Source organism: Balaenoptera borealis, assembly GCF_965194805.1.
Source record: "Balaenoptera borealis genome assembly, chromosome: 3".
Taxonomy (NCBI): domain Eukaryota; kingdom Metazoa; phylum Chordata; class Mammalia; order Artiodactyla; family Balaenopteridae; genus Balaenoptera; species Balaenoptera borealis.
Genome location: NC_138866.1, coordinates 25,521,326 through 25,545,226, shown reverse-complemented (window position 1 = coordinate 25,545,226; position 23,901 = coordinate 25,521,326). Strand labels below are relative to the sequence as shown.

At 50.9% G+C, this 23,901-nt stretch overlaps 1 long non-coding RNA gene across 1 annotated transcript; it reads left to right on the top strand.

Annotated features, from left to right (window-relative positions):
* The first annotated feature begins 64 nt into the window (after positions 1 to 64).
* On the top strand, positions 65 to 22,335 carry LOC309625357. The gene is made up of 3 exons (XR_014242476.1): positions 65 to 5,069; positions 8,014 to 15,216; positions 19,023 to 22,335. It is a non-coding gene; the product is annotated as an uncharacterized lncRNA (long non-coding RNA).
* Positions 22,336 to 23,901: the final 1,566 nt, after the last annotated feature.

Below are 23,901 nucleotides of genomic sequence, written 5' to 3'. Positions count from 1 at the left end.
GGGAGCGTGAGCAGGGGGAGGGGAGGGAGGGGAGCGAGTTACTTTTTAGCTTCCGCTAAGTACTTGGCAGCTCGCCAGGCCCGGAGGATTCTGGGAAACGAAAGCCTCCCCAGTATAAACTGCCAGCTTTAAGCAGCCCTGACAGTTATGCTCCTTCCAAACTTGGCAGCCGTTCAAAGTGTTCTTTCATTTGAAATGCTGGAAGCCTGCCATGTGCAATGCAGATTTGCTGTGCCTGTGCGCAGAAGGAACTGATAAATGCCGTTGCGGTTGCCATGGGGACAGGAGGCTATCAGAATGGCCTTGTGATCCGCAGCCTCTCAGCTCGGCAGGCTCTCGCTCTGCCTCCCGCCCCTCCTCCCTCTAGTCAGTGAGATGGTGAAATAAATGTTCTGGAAAAAGGTTAACCCTCCCCGCTCTGGTGCCGAAGCCGAAGCGGAGATTAACCCCTAGGCACTTCCCTGGCGTTAAGTGCCAACCAGGACCACAGGCCTCGGCACCGTCCTTGGGCGGGTCACCATACTCCCCACCAGCCACCCAAGCAATCCCCCTCCCCAAGCCCTGCTTCCCGCTCCCTGGGGGCTCTCACAAAGCTGTGTTTTTAATAGAGCTTTTCAGTAAGCCCAAGTCTAAGTCTTTGAGTCATCACAACCCGGATGTAAACACAGCAGCCCTACATTCTGCACAGTTTGCGTGTATTTTATCTTTTTAATAATATTTAGCTGGCAACTTAAAACGGCAAGGATGCCAGATATTTTAGCCAGCAACTTACATCATACAGCATCCATCTTGGGGAGAGTGGCTGCCTGTCCTTTCCTTGTTCTCTCTCTGCCTACCCTGAGACCTCAGGAAATCTAGGTCTTTCTGAAGGCACGGTATTGCAGCAACCGAGTCCCTTAGAACCATGGGCTTTAGAATGAGCATGACATCACCCTGGGCAACAACAACAGAGGATACGTTCCTGTCTGAGACAAGACATCGGGTGATAGGAGGTGAAACAGGTCTTTCATTTACGCTGAGTGTTAGGGTGTGCCTGTCTGGATGGCTGGCCGCTCCTCCCTCCCCCCCCCGCCCCCTCCCCCCGCCCATTTTGCACAAGCTGCTATTTGAAATACAGTCTGATTCAATGTACAGAAACAAAATAGCACACTCAGATTTGGTACATGTTCAGGTCTGTAATGCCAGCTCTCCGGGTGGCCTGTTTAATGGGGGGAAAAAATGAAATACTCCATTCCAGCCAAGGCCTGTGGAGGCCAAGGAGGTTTAGCGATTTATTTACATTGAGCAGTATTCCTTCTCAACCCAACTCGCTATTTCCTGAAGGTTTCCTGAACTTAAACCTTCGTTAACATCCCAGGAAGAGAACATATTTTTCCCGTGGCTTTCAATATTTTCTGCTAAATATATTTCAGCACACTGTTTATCTAGGGTTTCAGCTTTCAGACCTTTATGTACTTTTGACACCTTGAGGCTGTTCCACTGAAAAATGGTATATGTTTATTAAAGAGGACTTTATGTGCTGGGCGTTAAGGCAGTAGGAATTTCTGTTGGGTCTGTCTATATAATGAAGGCTTCAGGATAAGATCCAAGTCAGAGGCCTGTTTGGTTTGTGAAGCCCTTTTGACAAAGTGGGCTCCACATAGCTCACTCAAACCCTTGAATACCACAGAAGGTTAAACCAAATGAGGTATTTCTTCATAAGTGCACGCTGACACGGAGGCCAGCTGGGAGAAAGACGGAAAATGCCCCAGCTTCCTGGGGCTAAGCTGCAGTGTCTTTTAACCCGCCTCTCTCTGGGTGTCTGCTTATGATTGTCACGGCAGTTCTGGCCAGGGCGTTCTATTTCACTGGAATTTCCTTACTTCAAGGAGCCCCTTCCAAATAAATATATTAATCAATAAAAGCCATCTGCTTCACCTTGCCAGCAGGCGCAGAGCTGGATGAGATAGTGCTGAACGTGATTTTTAGGAGCAGTTGGCTCTTGAGATGTTCCAAGGTGGTTTTTTGGCTTGGAATTAAACAGGAGTTGGAGGCAATAATCAGGTGATTGAGAAAGCCCCTCTCTCTCCCCCATCGCCACCCCCATACCACCCCCTACTCGGCCCCCACCTTCCCCAGAAAATCCAGGCAGCTGAGTTTTTGGCTCTCACAGCTGCTGAGCTTTGGCAAGCCAAAAGCATATTTTGTGGTGGTGATTTCTTTCTCAGGTTGACCGGCATGTTTCTACACTGAGCACAAGGGATGTTTCCTGACTATGTGCGTGAATCAGAGGCTGTATTTTTCATCTAGGGCTTCTGATAACAGTTTTAAGCTGGAAAGAACAAAGCAGATCATGATGAGCCCCTATCATCAGGGTTCAGAGATAAAGAATCCATCCAAAGAGCTGGTTACATAGAGCTCAGGTGTACGATTTGGCATCTCAGCCATGCCCAGAGCAGCCCGTGCCCCCAGAAGGTGGTGCCCGCGCTCACATCTCAGACACTGTCCCCCACCTTTCTCCCTCTCTCTCTCTCTCAATGTCCTTGTGGTGTCTGCTTCTTTGTTGCCTTCAAAAGTTCTTCCTTTTTTCAACCTTCCTCTCCCAAATGGGAGGATCCGAAAAAGCCATTTTGGGGCCCTTGAATGTCTTTCCAAATGGAGGCATGCCCTGAGATTCAAAACAGCCTAGACACTACCCAGTTCTGCCCATTACAGCAAGATGACGACAGAGGGGAGTCGGTGGTGTGGTCCCTCAGTCCCAGGGCCTGAGGAGCCAGCTTCCCAGAAGTCCGTGGATTAGGAAGGTCTGCTTCAGGAGCTGCCAGGGAACAACTCCCTTTTGTTTTGCTGTCTAGCATGTGACCAGAATGCTGCCAGCTAATTTTAACCCCACCAAAGTACTGCTGGAAAAAAAATAAAAAAACAACAACAACCAGAAAAATGGTCTTGCATCTGGAGAGAGAAATGCTGTGTGCTGGATAAAAGCTTTTTCAGCCTGTGTTCCTTCCTGTTTCAGTTTCCAAACTTGCATTATCGGTAACCTGAAAAATGATGAGTTTCACCAAATTCCTGGATATTGCACAAGAGGACAATGAGTCTATTTCGGGTGCTGTGAGTGTGTCTGGCACAGACCCTGGAAGCCATTGTTTTCGGGAGGGAGCCGATTTCTGGTTTCCTGGTGCTTTCCTTCTAGGGTCTCAAAGCCCCCAAGGGTACTGGGGGTAGGGGGTGCTCTCCATGGCAACCACGCAGACTGCACTCTGAAAGGACCTGGATGGGAAGTGGGTGGTTAGGCCGGCGGGGAGGGGCGGTGGTGGCAGTGGCAGTGGTGGCCTTGGAGGTGTTAAAAGGTAGACGGTAGGGAGTGTTTGAAGTGGGACAGCAGGAGAAGGAAGAAGTGGAGAGAAGGAAGCTTTCACAATAGCTGGGTGGCCCCCCTGGAACACAGGCCACCAGCTCTCCTACTAAATTTCCATATCCGTTTTCAGTACCAGGAATTAATGGAGGACTTCACGGAGGTTGTCACCCTGGATACTGGGTTCTCAAAGCATTTCCATGGTGGTTAATTGTTGCTGTCTGGCTGGGTGGCCGATGAAGCTAGGGAAAAGGTACAGAATCTCAAGAGCCAAGAAAGGAAGAGGTTAGGATAAGATAGAGTGTAGCTCGGCAGCTACTGCCGGCTGTTCTAAAACCAGGTAGTGAGATGGGCTATCACTAATCTGAGGGTCTACAGCGCAGTCCCAGAAGATAATGTGATGGCAAAGAGACTGAGGGGAAAGACCCCAGTGAAGGCTGCGGCACTCCTGGCAACCAGGTCTGCTTGGTGGCATTCATCCTAACAGCTGCTGAGGACTTCAGCTGCGTAAAAAGCCATTTGCTCAGGCTTGCCCTGTCTGGCAACTTCTATGCATTTAAAGGATCCTTGCTGGTTTCTGAGGCAACCCCTCTACACCCGAATCCTCCGGCAGACACTGTCTTCCGAAGACTAGGGAAGCTCCTGGGAGACATTCACCCCATCGTCTGCCTCTAAGCTACTGCTATAACCTTCCCACAGCAGTCAAGATCAGCTGGCAAATCCCTAAATTAAGGTTCTGATTACTTTGTTGTTCCAGAGGCTTGTTTTGAGCAAGATGCTATGCTTTAATTAAAAAGATGAGCACTCATGAGTAAGTGAAAATATTTTTGACGCTTCACAAATATGTTTGACTTTCATTTTCTTGCATGTCACAGTAGGGGTGGGGGGTCAGTCTGGTCAGCACTTTTATCCATGAGACCACTAAAAACCTTTCCTGTTAGCTAACAGCTGGCTCTTTGCACAGCAGAATTGTAAAGGGGACTCAAAGTCCAGAATCTGTTCCTTGGGCGTCTCTGTTTGCAGATTTTCGCCAGCATTCAGGTGTCATTAGGACACATTTCTCATTTACCTTTCCAGCCAGAGGATTCCTAAATGTTTCCTAACAGCAGCGCCACAGCTGGAATGCAGCTGCTGCAGGGTGGAGCCAACACAAACTCCTTGTGGGTCAGCCGGGTGAGGGAGGGCAAGGAATCTTGGAAGGTTGGGAAAGTCCTTCTTTCTAAAGCCAGAGCTCAGGAATGAGTGGGGCCTCTGGTGTGAAAGCTTTCCAGATGGGGGAAGGAAGGGTAAGTTTTTGCCCTCTGGGTAGATTCCAAAAAATCGCTTTGGGGAGGCCAACTATTTTGAAAGTGCCTTTAAAGCAAACAGCACAAATGTTTATACTGACCTGGAAAACCCTTCCTTTTTCCTTTCCCTACAATCCAAGTCTGTTCCCTTGAATATTAATCAACAGGAACGTTTGCCCAAGCTTTTCTCCTCCCCCACCTCTTTTATTATTATTATTATTATCTTTGGTTCAAAAAACTTTTGGAAGCTTTTCCAGGCTGGAGCTATAGAATGCTTGCAGGAAAATGCATAAGGAGTGTCTGTATTCTGCGTTTCTCTGGAGGGGGTTAACCATGTTTTTCAGAGAGACTGAGCTGGGGGCAGCCAGGTCTTGTGCAAGAGGCCAGCCAAGCAAAAGGGCAGACGGTACCAGAAAGATCTGTGCACATCCAAAAGCACTGAAACGAAGGTACAGTTTAGCTGGCCCGCCTGTTCTCTTCTTTCAGTCTTTTATTACGGCAGCTGCCTCCATGTCAGTTTGTGCGAGAAGCACCCCATCTCCAGTAGATGACCTGAGAACAGCTGGGTGTCAGGGTTTGAACTGCATTCTCAAGTTAACAGCACTTGTAATTTCTGCCTAAAGAACACTTGGAAATTTAGCTGGAAAGGTGCAGGAGGTCAATACTCACCCAGCAGGCAGGGATCCCACCCAGGCATGGAATGTAATGGGCATAAGGTGTCCTGGGGCTCTTGCTGCCAAGGGTGGTGTCAACCTCCAGCCCATGCCAGCACAGCTCCCCTTGGGCCCAGAAACACAAACACAGCTGCATGCATGCATGTATCGGAAACATCTGTACACAAAACCAGAAAACGCGTACATGAGGCCCGAGGGCGATGGGGACTCACAGGACCCCTCACTGGTAGTCGCAGCTCTTGAAAGCAAAGGCAGCCGGGCTTTCCTGGAAATACACTCCATTTAGGCTGGTTCATGAGAAAAGGAGCAGAAATAGCTCCATAGGAGGGCCGCCCCAAATGAGGGCAGAGCTGCCCCAGCCACTCTCCAGTGCAAAGGCTGCTTCCTCCTGGGTCATCCCCTGTGGCTGTGAGGGCCCAGAGGCCTCAGGAGAGGAAGGGGCAAGCAGGGGTCTGCAGTGCTGGAAGCTAGAGGACACAGCTTCGGGCTCTCCTCGGCCCATGAGCTTGAAGATTATTTACCAGTAACACTGTCATGGTTCCTGCAATAGAATCTCTTTCCTTTCTGCCCACGGGACACAGTGACTCCAGAAGGCATCCCACCCCGCAGCGGGTTGGGAAGGTGCTTAACAGCCCAGACTTTGGAATATTAATAACAACGATGATAGGCACAGCTAACATTCATTGGGAGCCTCTTCTGTGTCTGGCATTGTGCTGAGAGTTTTAATGCATTCTCTATTCTAATCCACACCTAATGAAGGGGTTCCGTTATTTTCCCCACTGTATAGATAAAGAAAAGGAAGCTCAGAGAGGTTAAGCAACCTGTCCCAGGACACACAGCTAGTAAGTGGTGGCTGCAGTTAGAACTCAGGGTTGCCTTACTCTAGAGCAGCGGTCCCCTACCTTTTTGGCACCAGGGACCAGTTTCCTGGAAGACAATTTTTCCACGGCTGGGGGGAGGGGTGAGGTGGTGGTTCTGGTGGTAATGCGAGCGATGGGGAGCGGCAGATGAAGCTTCACTTGCTGCCCGCCGCTCACCTCCTGCTGTGCGGCCCAGTTCCTAACAGGCCGCAGACCACTACCGGTCCGCGGCCCGGGGGTTGGGGACCCCTGTTCTAGAGTCCTTCTCAGACAGACCTGAGTTTGAATCGTAAGTTGGCTTTGTGTGATTGTGTGACCCGTGCCAACCTCCAGGTTCCTTCCCTGTTCTCATAAATTAAACACATCAAATACTGGCAATTTCATGTAATTTAGCCTAAACCTTCTTTATTAGATTGTTGTAAGAATTAAATAAGATAATGTATGTATATAGAGTACTTGGCAGAGTGCCTAGAATATAGTAAACACTCAATGCTACCTTTTAGTAACAATCTCAGAGTCAGTATGTTTGTTCCGTATGGATACATTAGTCAAGTTATTCATAGTCTCTGTGGGTTTTCTCAAGCCCTTGGAAGGTCCCGCACATCCCTGTGTGGCACATTGGGCCCCAAGAACAGCTGGACGCAGTGCTGATGAGGGGAGAACTCCTTCTCGTTCCTCCTCTGTGACTTAACTTGTGTCGGGATCCACACGTCTGGAGCACACATCTGTGTCTTAGCCGTTGATTCCTCTCTTCCACGTTGCCTACTCACGTTCACTTGGGTTCATTAGGGGTTCCAAGTCTTCAAAATCATTCAAATCTGATTGCTTTACTTTCCTGCTTAAAAATCTTCCAGGCGCCTAACAGAATCAAGACAAACTCCTTAGTTTGGAACGCAAGGCCCCTGGGAAACTGCCTCCCACCCGCCTTTCTATCTCTTCCTGCCCCGTGCCTTTGCAGGGCTCTTTTCTCTGCCTAGAAAGAATGCTTTCCCCTCTGCTTCTTTGAGCAAACTTCTGTGTATCTTTCAAAACCCAACTCAGTTTTTACCTTTCCTGTGAAACTGGTCTCCCACATTTCCCTGCTCTTACTTCAGTGACAGTCTGCATGTATCACAAAGAACTGTAGTTATCTGTTCATACAACTCCCCCACTGGGGACTCATGAAGTTCAAGTCTAGGGCTTACCCTTCTATCCCCAAGTCACCTAGAAGGCCCTAAATAAATGCTAATAAATACCTACCTTAATGTAAACTCTTATGACATAATTTTATTGTCAGTAAAATAATATATGAGTGTATCTGTATATTATTTATACCCTCCCTTGTTTCAGCAAGAATTTGAAGTAGATGTGCATATAACCGTCTTTCTTACTCACAAGCAGACGTAGAATAGTGCTTGGTGCATCCTACAGTAGAAAGAGCTAGGACTTTAGAGTCAAACAGTTCTGGGTTCAGATCCTAACTTGGCCTCTTACTGTGACTTTAAGTCATTGCTTCATCTCCCTTAGCTTCAGTTTTCCCATCTGTAAAATGGAGATAACAGTAATTATCTGTGTGGCAGACATTGTTGATTACCACCCAATAGTCACTTCTGCTTTCTTCCTTAGTGCCCTAAATTTTTTTTTCAGGAATCCACCCCCTCTGCCTCATGCCCAGGGTGGGAAAGGGGGAAATCCTGATGAGTCTAAACAAATCTTGGTATAATATTCCCCTTGTCAGTGATTCTTTTTGGGATGGATCTGTGACTCAGTTCTGGTCAAGGAGATGTAGGGAGGGATCTTTGAGGGGTTTGTCTAGAGAGTTGTTCTAGGAAATATTCCCCTCCTCTTAAAACATGAAAGAAACAGTTGTCCTTCTGCAGCTGGATGTTATGTCTGGAGTGATGGCTGGGGCCACAGCAGCCATCTTGTTGTGATGAAGGCAACTACTCAGAGAGTCAAGCCAACACACTAAAGATGACAGAATGGAACCGTGGAAAGAACTGGGGTCCTGGTGCCACATTCAGCACCTAGAGCCACCCATCTCTGGACTTTTTCCTGAGATGATCAGTTCCTTCACTGTTCAGTGAGGGACCCCTAGCTCAATCCAGTATTATTAAGGTAGCTGTTACTTGCAGCTAAAAGGATTCTAACAGATCAACTTCATGGAGTTGTGGTGATGACTAAATAAAATAAAGTTGATAAAGTACCTAACACAGTGCCTGGCATGTTTGGTTCTTAACAAAGATTAAAAAGCTTCCTGCTGAGACATTCCAAGGTGAATGAATGAATGACCCCAAAGACGTGGCAGATGGTAACGCAGTAAGGTTTAAAGCAGTGCAGAGGTGGGTGGGTACTGGAATGACAACGAAGATGACGATGACAGTGAAATTTAAACATTATGTTAGGAAGTGTCCTGATGGAGCTTCTTGGGGCTGTAACCGTGGTTTTCCTTTGTACTTCTCAGGCCTCCTCTTACTCCGGTCAGAGGTAAACACTGCACGACACAGGCTTTTCTAATTGTAGGCGGCCACACTTATGCAATCGGGGTGGTCCCTGATTACCCTGGGGCATGGAAGCCCTGCTCCGGGATGAAGGCTAGAGTGTAATTGGTAGCTCCAGGAGGAGCCAAGATTCGGAAGCAGAACTAACATACCCACACCGCGTAGAACATGGCCTACCACTGACAAAAGGCACACAACACCGCTCCCTCCAAAAATGTCCAGGGAGGCCCCGCAGACTCCTGCAGCTCGAAAGGCCTGCCTTTGGGGGCCTTGGGGCCGGGTGTCCCACCTAGCTTTTGGCCTGCTGACCAGGCCATAGTTTTCCTCCACACCAGTGTGTGGAGCGTTCAGCCGCACCAGTGTCTGCCAGACTCATGTCCGCCCGTCTGCGTGGGCGGCCCTGGCAGCAGGGTACGGAGCAGGGTTTGTGCGAGGACACTGTGGCCCCTGCAGCAGGGTTACGGGGGAGGCAGTGTCACCTCAGGGGCAAGCCAAGAGGGAACCTGGAGGAGGCGGGGAGCAGAAAGCTGCAGACGCAAGGCATCCTCGGCCCCCTTTTCGAAGGCCCTCTTCCCCTTAGAGGCCGGTTCCAGGCCCCCTTTCCCTCCAGCTGCCCTCTGGCTGTTTTCTTCCTGCTGGGCCCCTCCCCTGCCCAGCCAGCTTCAGCACGGTCCTGCTTCCTGGCACTGACATTCATCCTGTCCACCAAATATTTATTTAGACTATTCTATGCAAGATGCCATATTCCTGCTAGCGACTGGGGGGTGAGAGAGATACAAAGAACAGCAAGATTAGACTAGAAAGGACCTCAAAATGGTTTTCACACTTCTCTTGGCCTCAGAACCTTCCCCCACTCCCCCTCACAAAAACCCAAGTATTTAAGAAAGAAAAAAAAGCAAGATTGCTGCAGTTGAATCTTGGGCAGGGCCCTGTCCACTCTGGTCAGAGGCAGACTCCACGGACAGAGTCTGAGAAGTCCTGATCTAGACCAGAGGGGAAACTGAGGCCCAGGGAAGTGACCTCCCTGAGACACGCTGCAAGTTAGCGGCTCAGCCGAGTTCAAATTCAGGTGTCTGGGTGCCTGGCCCAGTGCCTTATCCATTGTACTGCCCTACCCCTTGGCACTTGTCTCAAAGATCCACTGGAGAGAAGAGGCAAGTCAACCCAGAATAGAATGCATGTGCTACAGGCCAGTTAAAGAGCGATGGTTCCAACACAGGGAGAGAATTCCTCGTGGCAGAGGGGCAGGAGGCCGGGCCTCGATCAAGATGGGCAGGGTTTGACATGGAACATGGCAGGGATGTGGTGGGCAGCTGGGTGGTGGGAAAGAGGCAATTCCAGGCCCCAAATAACATGGTCACCTAAAGCCTGAAGAAAGCCTAGCAGCTCAGAGACCTGGGTTCCAGCCCTGGCTCTGCCATTACAAGCTGGGTGACCTTGGGCCAGTGGCCTCCCCTCTCTGGGTTTGTTTCCTTGCATGTAAAATGGCAGAGGGGGTGAGCTAGCTTGTCCACTGTGACATGCTCTGATGCTTTCTCCCCTCCCATGAGGCTGGCCCTCCCCTCCCCACCATCACTACCAACGTCACCACCCAGGACACTCGCCAGTGTGTGCCAGGTGGCTGGAATTGACACCAAGAGGAAGTGTCCCTGGGTGCTCCATCAGAGCAGCACGGAGCTGGCAGCCCTGCTCAAGGGGCCCGCCCAGAGCTTTGGAGAACACTGACAAAACACGAGGAGGCTGGAACCCAGGCAGATCTGGGGCAGGAACCATTCCTCTTCTGGGAAGGATTCTTTCTAATCCAGTCCTCTCTGGAGGCCCAGGCCTCAGCCAGTGCCCCCATCGCCACCCCACGCCCACCACCTTGGAGCAGAAAGGGGAGGTCTCAAGGGTAGCCACTTAGCCCCAAACCTCAGTATTCTTGCTTTTAAAATGAGGTAAAAATAGAGACTTAGTATTTTTTTTTAATAATTTTTTTAAACATTCTTTTTTTAAAAATTTATTTATTTTATTTATTTATTTTTGGCTGTGTTGGGTCTTCGTTGCTGCGTGCAGGCTTTCTCTAGTGGCGAGCAGGGGCTACTCGTCGCTGCGGTGCACAGGCTTCTCATTGTGGTGGCTTCTCTTGTTGCGGAGCACGGGCCCTAGGTGCACAGGCTTCAGTAGTTGTGGCACGTGGGCTCAGTAGTTGTGGCGTGCGGGCTCTAGAGCGCAGGGTCAGTAGTCGTGGCACACGGGCTTAGTGGCTCTGTGGCATGTGGGATCTTCCCGGACCAGGGCTCGAACCCATGTCCCCTGAATTGGCAGGCAGATTCTTAACCACTGCGCCACCAGGGAAATCCAAAACTTAGTATTCTTATTTGTAAAATTGATCATGCTTGTCAAGTGCCTAGCACGGTGCCTGGGGTAGGAACCACTCAGTAAATATTAGATCCTATGCATTGCCAGGGGGCTGCCTGCTGGGGACGACCGCACAATTTGAAGGCTCCTGACATTAAATAGGCTGCTTCAAGTAGGGCCCCTGTGTGTGCAACACACGCTCAATCACAGGAGGGGAGAACCGCAAAGGGCACCTGGGGAGGTTGGTGAGAAGCCCACTAGAAACAATGTGTGTGCGCCCCCTGCTGGCTGGGAGCAAAGGTGCAGGCCTGCAGGCTCAGGGTGCTGGGGCCGTGAAGGGGGATCCTTGTTAGCACAGCGTGCTGCTGCCTGGTAGATTGAACCCAGTAGTCACAGAGCACCCATGAGGTGTCACCCACCTGGCAACACGCCAGGTTGTTGGAAGGATGACTGACAGTGAGTTACAAACAAAATGAGTGACACGGAAGCTCGGTTTTTGGAGCCAATTAATTTTAGAGTCAACCAGGCATCAGTTCAAGCTCAGAGACCATCCCAGAAACCATCTGTGTTGGATACAGCAGTGAGCAAAATTCCTTGCATCTTGGACTTGTAGTGGGTGGAGTGACCTTGGACAGGCCACATAATCCCTCTGAGCTTCAGTTTCCTCCTCTGTAACACAAGTCTTCTCTACCCCTTACCCCCATACCAGAGGGTAGGGACCCTAGGTGTGGATCTCAAGGACTCTGTCACTTGGGGGGAGTTGAAAGTCATCACCAACAGCCATGTCTTCTCAAGGAAAACCTCATCCCTTTGAACCTGGGCTGTGGCTCTGGTTCATTCGGAAGGGACCCTGTCACGCTCCTGTGGCATGCCAGGCTGCCCAGCTTCTCCCACCCACCAGGTACCCAGGCAGACCCCTAGCTCTAGACCTTTCCGCTCCAGGATAATGATGGGGCCCTAACCTCTAATGAGAGACCATCGGAGTGGATGTGGGAGGATCGTGGGCATGTTACTGGGATGGCAAGTCCCCACACTGCACGATCCAGGCCACGGCGGGTATTTCTCCTTGAGTTAATTGGGCTGCTTCACCTCACAGTGTCACCTGGTGGGGGCCTTTGCCTTCCCGGATCCCTGTTCTCTCCCAGACCACTGGGCGAATCTGGTCTCACGTGGTATGATTTTGAGGGCTTGAGGAGGATAGGGAAAGATGTCCTCAATGAATTTTTATTAAGATCCATCATCGCTACCACAATCAACAAGTTTCCATTCCCAGTGGCCTTTACTGTAGAAGTGCACGGATGCACACACATGTGCACGCACACACACACAGAGCAAAGGTGAGGGCTGAAACCAACTGATACCAGAGGAATGTTTTAACACCCGTCTCAAAACTACCCAAGTTGGGTCCGGTCTATTCTTTAAGGCTGTCTGTAGTATCATCTCACACTCTGTGTGTATGTGTGCTTTTGCATTCATTCATGTAACAAGGTTTTATTGAGCTACTGCCAGGTATTGAAGCAATAGCAGTAAATAAAACAGACACAAATCCCACACAGAGCTTACATTCTACTATGTTTGTGTGTGTTGACAGAAAAATAAATAAGCAACTGGCACAAACATGACATTTGCTGGTAATATGTGCTATGGAGAAAACTAAAGCAAAAGAGCGGGTTTGGGTGCCCCAGAATAGGGGGGTAATTTTAAATGGAGTGGTCAGGGAAGACCTCATTAAAAAGGTGACATTTAAGTAAAGATCTAAAGGAGGTGAAAGAGTGGACCACGTAGTTATTTAGTAAAAGAGGCTTCCAGGCAGAGGAAATGGTGATGCAAAGGCCCTGACGCAAGAACATGTCTGATGACAGAGAAGCCGTCCTGGAGAGAACAAGGGAGGGGAATAGGACATGTGGTCAGAGAGGGAATGGGGAGGAGCAGGTGGTGTTGGGCTTTGAGGGCCATTGGGAGGGCACTGGTGTTTACTCTGAGTGAGGTGGAGCCATTGCAGGGTTTTCAGCAGATGGGTGACATCATCCGTCCTGCATTTGAGCAGGATCATTCTGTCAGGAGAACGGCGGGAGAGCAGGGGGACCAGGCTATTGGAGGGATAGAGGCAAAGGGATGGTGGCTGGAACCAGGTGGGTGGTAGCAAGGTTAGTGAGAAGGGATCCATTTCTGGATGCAGCATGAAGGCAGGGCAGGTTGCACCAGTTAGACAAAAAATCATCTGTTTTGATTTCTATAAATATTTCTCTTGCATATTTTGTTATTAGTCCCTAAGGTACGTAGGGAGAAGGATTAGTGTCCATACACACAAAGACGCTTGACACAGCAACGAGCGAGTGTCCACTGCGAGGCCCCACCCAGCTCCTAAGGTAAGGACCCTCACACCCCACAGGGGGAATGGTGACAGTGGTCCTTCCCTCACAGGTGTGTTGTGAGGACAATACATGCAAACTACTTAGCAAACTCTTTGGACTTGATGAAGAGGGGTTATTTTTATTAATGAAGCATGCTCAAGGGTCCTCCACACCCTTTTTCCAACCTGTGTAGGTAATTTCATCCCTCTTCTGAAAGTTCAGAAATTAGCACCTGCCTTGTAAATAGGACACGACAAAACACTACTTAGAGACATATGGTGGGGAGAGGTTAATCAGGGTAGGCTTCCTGGAGGAGGAGCTTGGCTGACTTCCTCTCTTTTCAGGCAAAGAAACTAAGGCTCAGTGACATTAAATAACTTGCCTGAGGTCACAAAGCTAGAAACTGGCAGAAAAGGACATCCATGCTTTTCTGGCTCAGAAGCCACTCTTCTTAGCCAGTGTGCTGCCATGGTGACAGGCCATTCCCATCAGAGGAGAATGATGGCCGTTCATGTGAGGACCTGGGACAAGAGGCTCTGAATGGCCGTCGCTCAGTCTGGGTGGAGCAGAGGTATGGGAACCTTGGCACGGCTTCAGTAATAATCATAGATTATGATTATCTGGTGAGCAGAGCAGTGTGCCAGGCCCTGAGCACCAGGTTTGAGATGCATGATTTCATTTAACCCTCATTTTGCGGAGGAAGAAACTGAGGTCTGACAAGTGTACTGGTCTCACCTATGGGTGTCAGAACTGAGACAAGAACCCAAGTTTATTCTTTTATCTACTGCTGTGTGACAGTGGACTTGAGATGTTAGTGACTTTAAACAACAACGCACTTGTTCTTATGATTTTGTGAGTCAGGGATCTGGGCAGGGCTCAACTTGTCGGTTCTTCTGCTCCACGTGGCATTAGCTGGGATCATTCTGCATTGGCAGCTGGACTGGGAGGGAAGGGCCGAGAAGCCTTATTCACATGCCTGGCAGCTCAGCGCTCCTCTACCTGGCCTCCCCCATGTGGCCAGCATGGTGGCTTCAGGGTGGTTAGTTTCTTACATGGCAGCTGGCTTCCAAAGGATGAAAGCAGAAGCTGCCAGGCTCCTTAGGGGCCAGCCGTGGAGCTGGCATAGCGTCACTTGCACTGAATTCTACTGGTCAAAGCAAGTCATGTGGCCAGTCCAAGTTCAGGAGGAAGGGAAACAGATTTCTCCTCTAGATGGACACAGCAGCATGCTCACCCTGGAATGCGAGATGCTTGTGGCCATGGTGAGAGACTAAGAAGCATCCCCAGCTTCCCCACTGGCAGCCTTCCTCCCGTGCCTAATCCCAGGAAGCTCTCATTTCCAGGGATTTGCTAAAGCCCACAAGGCCCCCACCACAAGGCACATGCTTATGTTTTGTCTTACCTGGCCCTCCAGCCCAATGACTGCTTCATGCTCTGTGCCTGGCTTTACAAGAATTTATCTTATTTTGTTTTCTGCAAGGCAGGCACCATTTTCCCCTGCTTCCCAGGGGCCCCATCACCTGAGTTAGCCTGAGCGTGTCTTGTTCTCAAGACCCTGGAAGAACCGAACATGTGACTTGCAGTCAGCCGCCTGAACAAGAGTGGGATGGATTCATCTTTGCAGAGCCAGCACCAGCACTGAGTTTCCCCAGAAGCAGAGCTCCGTAAACAGGACTTTCTGGCACCAAAATTCACACGCTTGGGCCTTGAACAAGGAAAAGAGAGTCTTGCCTCTCCAGGACCAGCATCATCATCATCACCTGGAAATGTGTCTGGGGTCGCGGCCCTCCCATCCCCACCTCCTGAACCAGAACTTGCATTTTAACAAAAGCCCAAGTGATTCATATGCGTGTTCAAGTTTGAAGCAATCGAGGTAGCAGTTCCCAAGGTAAAGAACAGGAACAGGCTGGGAAGACAGATGCCAGTTGAGCCCATCTGGAATGATAAGGCATGGGTCTCACCCTTGGCTGATGGTTAAAATCACCTGTGGTCCTTTAAAAAAAAATCCTGATGCCCAGTGGGCACCCCAATCAATGAAGTCTTACATCCCTGGGGGTGGAGCCCAGGCAACAGAATTTTCTAAAATCTCCTTAAGTCATCTCATTGTGCAGTCAGGGTGGGGAGCCACTGGTTTAGGGTATTGCTTCTTAAAGTGTAGTCTTCGGATCATCTATGCCCAAATCACTTGAGACACTGATTAAATATGTAGATTCCTGGGTCCCACACCCGGTTCTTGAGTCTAAATATCCGGGAGCATGGCGCAGGAATCCACATTTTTAACCATCTCCCTAGATGATTTGAATGTGCACTAAGTTAGAGACCATTGGTTTAGGGCCCTGAATAAGCGACAACAATGGCAATGGTGTTTCTAAATGCTACAAAGTATAATGTGAAAAAATTAGAAGATATAGGTAAGTAAAAGTAGGAAACAAAAAAATGTCTGTACTCCTTCTGCCTAGGGATAATTGGGGGCCCCCTCGGCACCCACTCTAGAGAAGGGAAGGAGCCTCCCTCCCCTAGAGAAGCTGCCACCCATCGCTGGGTGGGCTGTGATTTGGGCTCTGTTTTGCTGGCAGGGTGGAGCCTGTTCTCTGGCCCGGACAGAATTATTGCCTCAAATTACATGGTTGATTATCAATTACTTGTGTCCGTGTGAGAGCATGTGTGTGTGTGTGTGTGTGTGTGTGTGTGTGTGTGTGTGTGTGTGTGTGCATAAGTGTCTTTGCAAATCATTAAGGGTCGTAATTCTGGATTATCGTTGATTAACGAGAGGGAGGCCTGGTACCTCCAGCAGCCGGGATGGCAGCCCCGCAATTATGTCCCAGCTGATCAGTAATTGGCGCATCACAAGATGATTTCTCTCTCTCTCTCGGCTGCTCCTCCCAGCCTCTCCTGCCGACTCCGCAATTAGCGCCATTGCTCATTCCCTTCCAGCCTGGGCTGAGTTCAGAGGCCTGCTTTCTGGCAAGTGGATGCGGTGGGGCTGGCTTTGAAGACCAGCACCCAAATGGGGCTCTGACGGTGATGTGCAGGGTGGTGGCAGAGGCTCCGTGGCGGGGGTGGGGCGGGTATGGAGCAGGCAGGAGCTCGAGCGTGCTACCTGGGCCCGCCTTATCGTTCATTATCCTTCCCAGGAAGCCCAGGGGCCATTCTCTGAGCTCCCTGCCTCTCCCCCACTGCATGGACTGTAAAACTGAGACCCAGAGAACGAAAATAGCAAATTAGGAAAAAAATATCCAAGACCACTAATTCAGAACAGCACGGTAACATGAATCCAGGCCCACAGAGCCAAGGAAAGAGCAAAGTTACAGAAGGAACTCCTCCCCACCATCACTCCCATCCTGGTGAGGCTGTCACCTCCCAAGCCACCACTGCTTGTCTCAGTTTCCCCGAGCAACGCAAGCTTTTGATACCCCAACTCCCGGGGTTTCAGAGGAACTGCCCTGAGGAATGTGTGGTGTCAATTCAAGGCAGCAGTGTCACCCACCTGGATTATGGCAACGGCCTCCTAACTGTTCCCCACACTTCTACATGGGGCCCCCAATATCCATCACGCTGGAGACAGAGGGGTCATTATAACGCCCGGTCTTACTGCTGATGAGATACCATCCCTCCACGCGATGTTTCTCCCCATTGCCCTCAGGATAAAGTCTGGGTCCCCAGTCCCCTTTCTTGCTCCACCCCACCTGCTCTCTCTGCCCAGCACGGACCCCTCAGTGCTCTAGCTCCCTCCCACCACCTTGTCCTTCACCCAATCTGATCCCTCTACCTGGTACCCTTTCCCCTCCTCCCATCATATTTCACCTGGGCACACACCTGTGGGGGAGGCAATGACGCTTACACTCATACTTGGGCTCCATTGCCCAGAAAGGGGTTCTGCCCTCACTGGGGACCAGCAGTGACAGAAGCAGAAACTTTAAGGATGGCTTTAGTTAGTTTAGCAGGGGTGCGAGAGGATGGGGAAGGCGGGGCTGTTCCGGAAAACTTCCACATGAAAGACTCTCCCGTGGCTGCAGAGCCACCAGGCAGTTTGTTTCTGAGTCTTGCAGCTGTCTTGGCCATTTTCATTTTTATCTACTTAGGGTGGTCAGCAGGTCATGGCAAGCGGGAGATGCAATGCTAATGACTCTGGCTCCACGTGGCAACCATTCAGGAAAAAGCTGCAATGTTCTCTCTGCCACATTAATCAGAGGAACACATCAAGAGCTGTTGCGTGGAGACAGCTTTCCTCCCAGTACCTGCCCTGCATACTAATCACCACCCGCTCCTGGCGGTGAGTCAGCTCCATGCCAGGCAGGCAGTGAGGGAAGGTCAGAAACGCCCGCTCCAAGCACGTGGGGACAGGAAGAAGGGCGGCAGCCATGTCCCCACCCCCCAGACACACACTGCCCACAACCATCATTGAGCCCGGGCAGGTGGGCACAGCAAATTCTGGGAAAGTCCATCCAAATGCAGACTCTGGGTTAATTCCTTCGTCTAGGTCTTACCCAAGTCTACCACAGGGAACTCTCCAGAAGCTGATCCCTGGACAGAGTCTGATAAAAGCAAGAAGGGCCTCACTGCCAGGCACTTTGATAACAATAAGACATAATTTTAGATAGCACTTAACATGTGGCAGGCATACATGTAAGCATTCTAGATGGATTACTCAGTTAATCCTTATATAACCCTGTGAACTGGGTACCCTTACTAGTCCCATTGTATAGATAAGCAAGGCAACACACAGAGAGGTTAAGTGACCAACCCAAGGTCACACAGCTAATAACACCAGCTGGGTTTGAACCCCCGCAGCTGTGTTCCAAACCATTTCCCTCCGCTTCCCCTCACTGTGCTACTAGAGCCCAGAGTCGCCTGAGCCAGTGGTAACCACGACAAGCTTCTGAGTGTCTTTTCCATGTATTCATTCATTCACTCATTCATTCATACAGCAACTATTTGTTGAGCACCTACTATGTACAAGGCACTGTGCTGGGCACCAGGGAGACAAGGGGAAACAAAACAGACATACGCTTAAGAGGGAGACTGGCATCAATTTAACATTTTCACAAATTTATAGTAATTGCAAAATGTGATAAGTGCCATGAAGAGAAGTACCAGGTCCCACGAAAGCACATGGTGGGGAACACTCATGTCTCTTGGGAAAGTCCAGGAAGGCTTCCCGAGGGAGTGACAGATGAGGGGATGGCTTACACCTGCAACTCTCAAAGGGTGGTGCCTGGCTGGGCAGCATGAGATCACCTGGGAACTTGTTAGAAATGCAGATTCTTGGGCCTCACCCCAGACTTGCTGAATCGGGGACTCTGGGGGTGAGGCCGAGAAATCTTGAGTAAGCCCTCGGGGGGATTCTGATGCCCACACAAGTTTGAGACCTACTGGCTTATGCAAAGGCCCCGAGGCAAGCAGGAGCAGGCATGCTGGAGCAACTGCAGGTGGTGCCGGGGCAGGGGATGGAGTGCCTAAGATGAGCTGGACAGGGTTTGGGTCACCTTGGCCTTGTAGGCATCCTAAGTGGTGCAGCCCTGCATCAGCTCCCATCACCAAGAAGCCCAGTCAGAGGGTTCCTCGGCCCTGGGGACCCTCAGGAGTAGCAGGTCACCCAGGTGTCCAGTCTGGCTGAGGCGAGAGGATGGGAGTGGCTGCGTCATATGGCTTCTGACCAGTCACCTGACCTCTTGCCAATGTTTTAACTTTCAGGAAGCACTGGTGAGAAGGTGGATCCTGTGGCTGGGGAAGTACCTCCATCCTCAATGCCGGGAAAGGAACTTAGGATAGAAACTTCTCCTTATCCTCAAGAAGCATCCCAGTAAAACACCAGCAGAAGCAGGTGGCTATGACCCACTGAGTCGCGAGCTGGCTGGGTGTCAACACTGCAAGCACCTGAAGCCAGGTTCATCGCAGGAGAGGGACAGGGTGAAGTTCCCTAGCTGAGCCTGGACGAACCGGATGTGGTCGCACCTGCTTGCAGAGGTGCCAGCATAGAATAGATCAGAGCTGGTGATGACCAAACAGCCTTGTTGGGCTCCTTCCCACGCACCTCCCCTGCTGCAGGCCGCCCCCCTCAGAGGGGCTTCACCCCACAGGTTGTCTCTGCAGGGTCTACTGGACAACCTGGCCACCAGAGCAGGGGATGCAGGTCAGAAGGCCAGGATGGATGTTGGGCTGTTATTGGTTCGCGCCAATGTCACAGCGGCCTTTGACATGGATCCAGGTCACGTCCAGCTCTCCCAGCCAGGGTTCCTCCTTCAAAAGAAAAAACTAAGAGACCTTGGAGGAACTCACTGTCCCAAAAAGTACAGTAAGGAGTGGGAACTTGCAGAAGTCTCTGGTAGATGAGGGAGTTAGGCAAGGAGCACAGAGGAAAGGAGGGTACTTTTCTTTCTTTTTTTTTTTTAATATTTATTTATTTGGTTGCACCGGGTCTTAGTTGCGGCTCGTGGGCTCCTTAGCTGTGGCATGCAAACTCTTTAGTTGTGGTATGCATGTGGGATCTAGTTCCCTGACCAGGGATCGAACCCGGGCCCCCTGCATTGGGAGCATGGCATCTTATCCACTGTGCCACCAGGGAAGTCCCGGGTACTTTTCTTTACACTAGCTTTTTTCTCTCCATAAAAAAATGTGAACACAGAAGTAAAAGAGAAAAAGTGAAAAGTTCCTTTTTTTCCCATCTCTCACCAATATCCCTGCTTCCTTAGCAGTAACCTATATTAGCAGTTGGCTGTATATCATCCCAGACCTTTTCTGGGCATTTACACACACACACACACACACACACACACACACACACACACACACATACACACACATATATACACACATACACACACACACCCATGTGTGTATGATGCCAGGATGTTTATTTTTCTTTGCTTTTACATAAATGGGATCAAGCCGACCATATTGTCCTGCAACTTCTCCCACATAACAATATATCTTGGACATTTTTTTCATGACCACATATACGGAGTATCCTCGTCTGCTGTGGCTTTTTTTCTTTTTTCTAATTTCTGCTTAGTATTGCATGTGCAAATGTAACAGTTGATTCAACCACCCCCTTCCCACTCACTCCCTCACTCAGGGTCCCTGTTGCGGCCCGACTCTGGGGAGCACGGGTCAAAAGGCGATTGTGGTAAGTGGTACTGCTGCACAATCCAGGGGACCCCATCCACACTCAGACTGCAGCCGCCCCTCCCACCTCCCATGAACAGATTTTTTCCCATGCAAACAATTCTACAACCAGCATCCTTGCCCATGCCTCTTGGTGCACACATACAAGTATTCCTGTGGGTGCTGATACCTCGAGTGGGTAGAAGTGCGCGCCCTGCCAAGGAGTGGGAGGGTGCTCACAGCCTCCTCCGCCCCCGTCCCCCCAGCACATATCCAGCACTGGCTGCTGGCTGGGCCGCCGCTTCCAGGAAATCAATTGCACAGACTGAGGATTGTCAGCGGCTCACACACTGGGGGCCATCCAGGGAGTAGATGAAACTGTAGGAGAAAATCCTACCCGGCTCAAGACCGCTCGTAATGCAGACCCCTTGGTGACCTTTCTGGAGAAGGTAAAAGAACGCAGGCAGACACACTCACCCTCCATCATCCACCATCAGTCCGCCTGCCGGGAGCACAGCCCTCTGCCCCTGGAGAAGCCGCTCCTCATTAGCAGGCCTGGTGGGAAGGGGGAGGCTGGTCCAGGGCCCAGGCCGCCGCTGTGCAGGCCAGGAGGCCAGCGGGGGCGCCTGCTTCCCTGGAGGGTGAACCCAGTGGACCACAGGGCCCTTAGCTGCTCAAGGTCAAGGTACCTGCCCCCTTCCGCCGCCCCCTAGAGAGACCATCTGGCAGCCAGGCAGCGATCCTCCAGGGATTGCCCTCCGCCCAGTCCCCAGGCCAACGGATCCTGCGGCTGCATTCAGCCCTCCTTCCTCCCTCTGTTCAAACAGAGGCGCCGGCACCGCAGCCTCAGTTCTTATTATCCAGCTTGACACCCTTGCCCTGCACCTCCGGGAGGAGGGGGCCTCTGAGCGCAGTGCCGGTGAAGGAGGTGCCGGTGGACAAATCCAACATTTTCCTTACCCGGGAGGGCGACCTGAGCCTTTACCTGGTTTCACAGCAGCTAGGTTCATAATTCCTCACCCTCCACCCCTCACCCCCGTTCCTCCCCTTCTTGATTCCACCCACCCACACCCACACCTGGCCCCGCACAGAAAACCCAGCCATAGCTGTGAACGTGGGGAAATATGCAATTGTTTTCTGTATGCAGCTGTCTCCCAGCTCTCCAGACCTATTTACCTGATAATGACTTAAAAAATAACTCTAGCTACATCTCTTGGGCAGTGTGCCAAGCGCTTTATGTATATATCTGACAATTTTCGCAAACTCTACATGGTAGATACTGCTAATGATTTACAGGTGGGGAAATGGAGGCTCAGAGAGGCTAACCGACTTGATCCAGGTCACACAGCTGGTGAATGCTTGAGCCAGGACTGGAAACCAGGTCCCCATCATTCTCCAAGGCTATGAGCTTAACTGTTGTGCTACCCTAGCTCCCACTTACTTGATTTCATTCCTTCTTCTGGATTGTCCCAAAGACCGGGTTGAGCTGGCCAATTTCCCAGGCTGCCCCCCAGACTAGGTGGGGCTGCGGCTTCTGGTCCCTGGAGCTGTGTGGGTTCCTGGCAGAGGAAAGACCCTCACATCTCCTCCGTGTCCAGATTCTCCGACTCTCTCATGAGCACACCCAGGCCCCCTCCAGGCCAGTAAAAACTGACAGGCCACCCTGCCTGCCAGGAAACACTTTGGCTGGTCTGGCCAGCTCAGCCTGAGGACGGTGGAACTTCCTCTGGGCAGCACCTCACCACCTGGACCCAGGTTGCGGCTGGTTTCAGGGCTGCCCATCCACAAGCAGGCTGGGAGGCGGGAGAGGGAGGCAGCCCCCATTCCAGAGGGGCTTTTGCTGCCCTCGTGTGGCCTGGGCCCACAGCCCTGCATCTCCCTCCTCCCTCCTTCCTCCTTGCTGTTCTCCAGCCTTCCCAGCTGCCAAGGACCCACACCCAGTCCCGGTGCAAGTGCCCAGGTTATTTTGCGGCTGAGGAGAGGGAGGCACGAAGGCCAGGGAAATTCCCAACCACCAGTTCGTACCCCAGAGCCAATAACATCGATGGAGGTGAAGTTTACGTATCTGTTGACCTGAAAAGATGTCCTAGTATATTGCGCTGTTAAAAAAAAGGGGGAGGGGGGAAGAAAGCAGGTTTTAAAGCTGTGTACAGTAAGAGAACATCTTATTAAACAAAAGTATTCTCTATGTATCTAATCATAGAAAGAGGATATTTGCCAAGATGTTAAGAGATGATTTTTGTTTTCTTCTCTTGGCTTATCTGGTTTTTCTATTTTTTTCAATGAACATCAATTACCCAGATAATTTTAAAAAGCCATAAAAATAAACCAATCCCAGACTGATTGTACATCTTCCTGTCCTCCTCCCTACCCCCAACAGCTCTCCAAAAAAGAATCACAGATCCATATTCCCGGACCTTCCCTTCTCTCTCCTGTCATTTCCACATCTCAGTCGGCGTGTGTTGGTTGGAGGTGGGGGGAGGATTCCTACCTGCTCCAGGAAGCCTTCCCCTGATTTGCCCAGGGGGCTTTTTCTCACTGACCCAGCTCTGCCCAAATGCACAGTGCCTGGAGGCCCTCTTCCCTCCCTCTGGTGCCTTTTCACGGAGGAGGTGGAGGAAATGCTCTGCTTTCTACGGCATTGTTTGCTTCTGCAGGCTGAGCCGACTTCCCTGAGGCTGAGATTCTCAGAGGCAGCCCAACCCTCCATCACATGGACTGCAGCCCCAGGGCAAATGGTTCCACTGTCGAGAGGTGATTATGGCAAAATGAAGAGTGAGGGAAAAGAAGTGACAGAAGCTCCTGATCATCAGAAAAGAAAAGAGCAGTGCTTCAGGAGAGGGCTATGCTGCCCCTTCCAGAAGGATCTGAGGAAACTAGGAAGGAGATGGGAACGGAGATTCCTGAGCATTTACTATGTCCACACAGTGGACCCTCCAAAGACATGCCCTTGCCCCTCACTTTGTGCGGGTGAGGCCACCGAGGCAGAAAAGCGCCTAGGCCTTAGCTTCCTGCATCTCTGGTGCTTCGCGCCACTGTGTCTCACGACAGAGTAGGCTCCTGCAAAGGTCTCTGGATGGAGAAATCAGTGTTGGTGGGCAGTGTCTTCTCCCACCCACCCCCGCCATGTTAGCCACTGCCCAGGCTCCCCAAGAGCCACAGACATCCCTCTGCTCAGGAGCAGCAGCTGGGACGAAGCACTGTCCCGAAGGGGTCGGCCCTCTGAGCGCCTGCTAGTTTAATGATGAAGGCTGCTAATGTCATTGTTCTGGCCATTAGAATAGCAGCCATCAGAAAGGCAGCCTAGAGGGCCCAGAGAGCTAGCCGGCAACCCAACAGAACCTAGGGTTCAAGGGAAAGGAGCAGAGGACCTTTAGTGTCACCCTGAACCCCCAGCCTTCAAATCACATTCCCTGAGGTGGCCATCCCCAGAGACTCAGGAACCGGGCTCCCATCCCTGCCAAGCCTC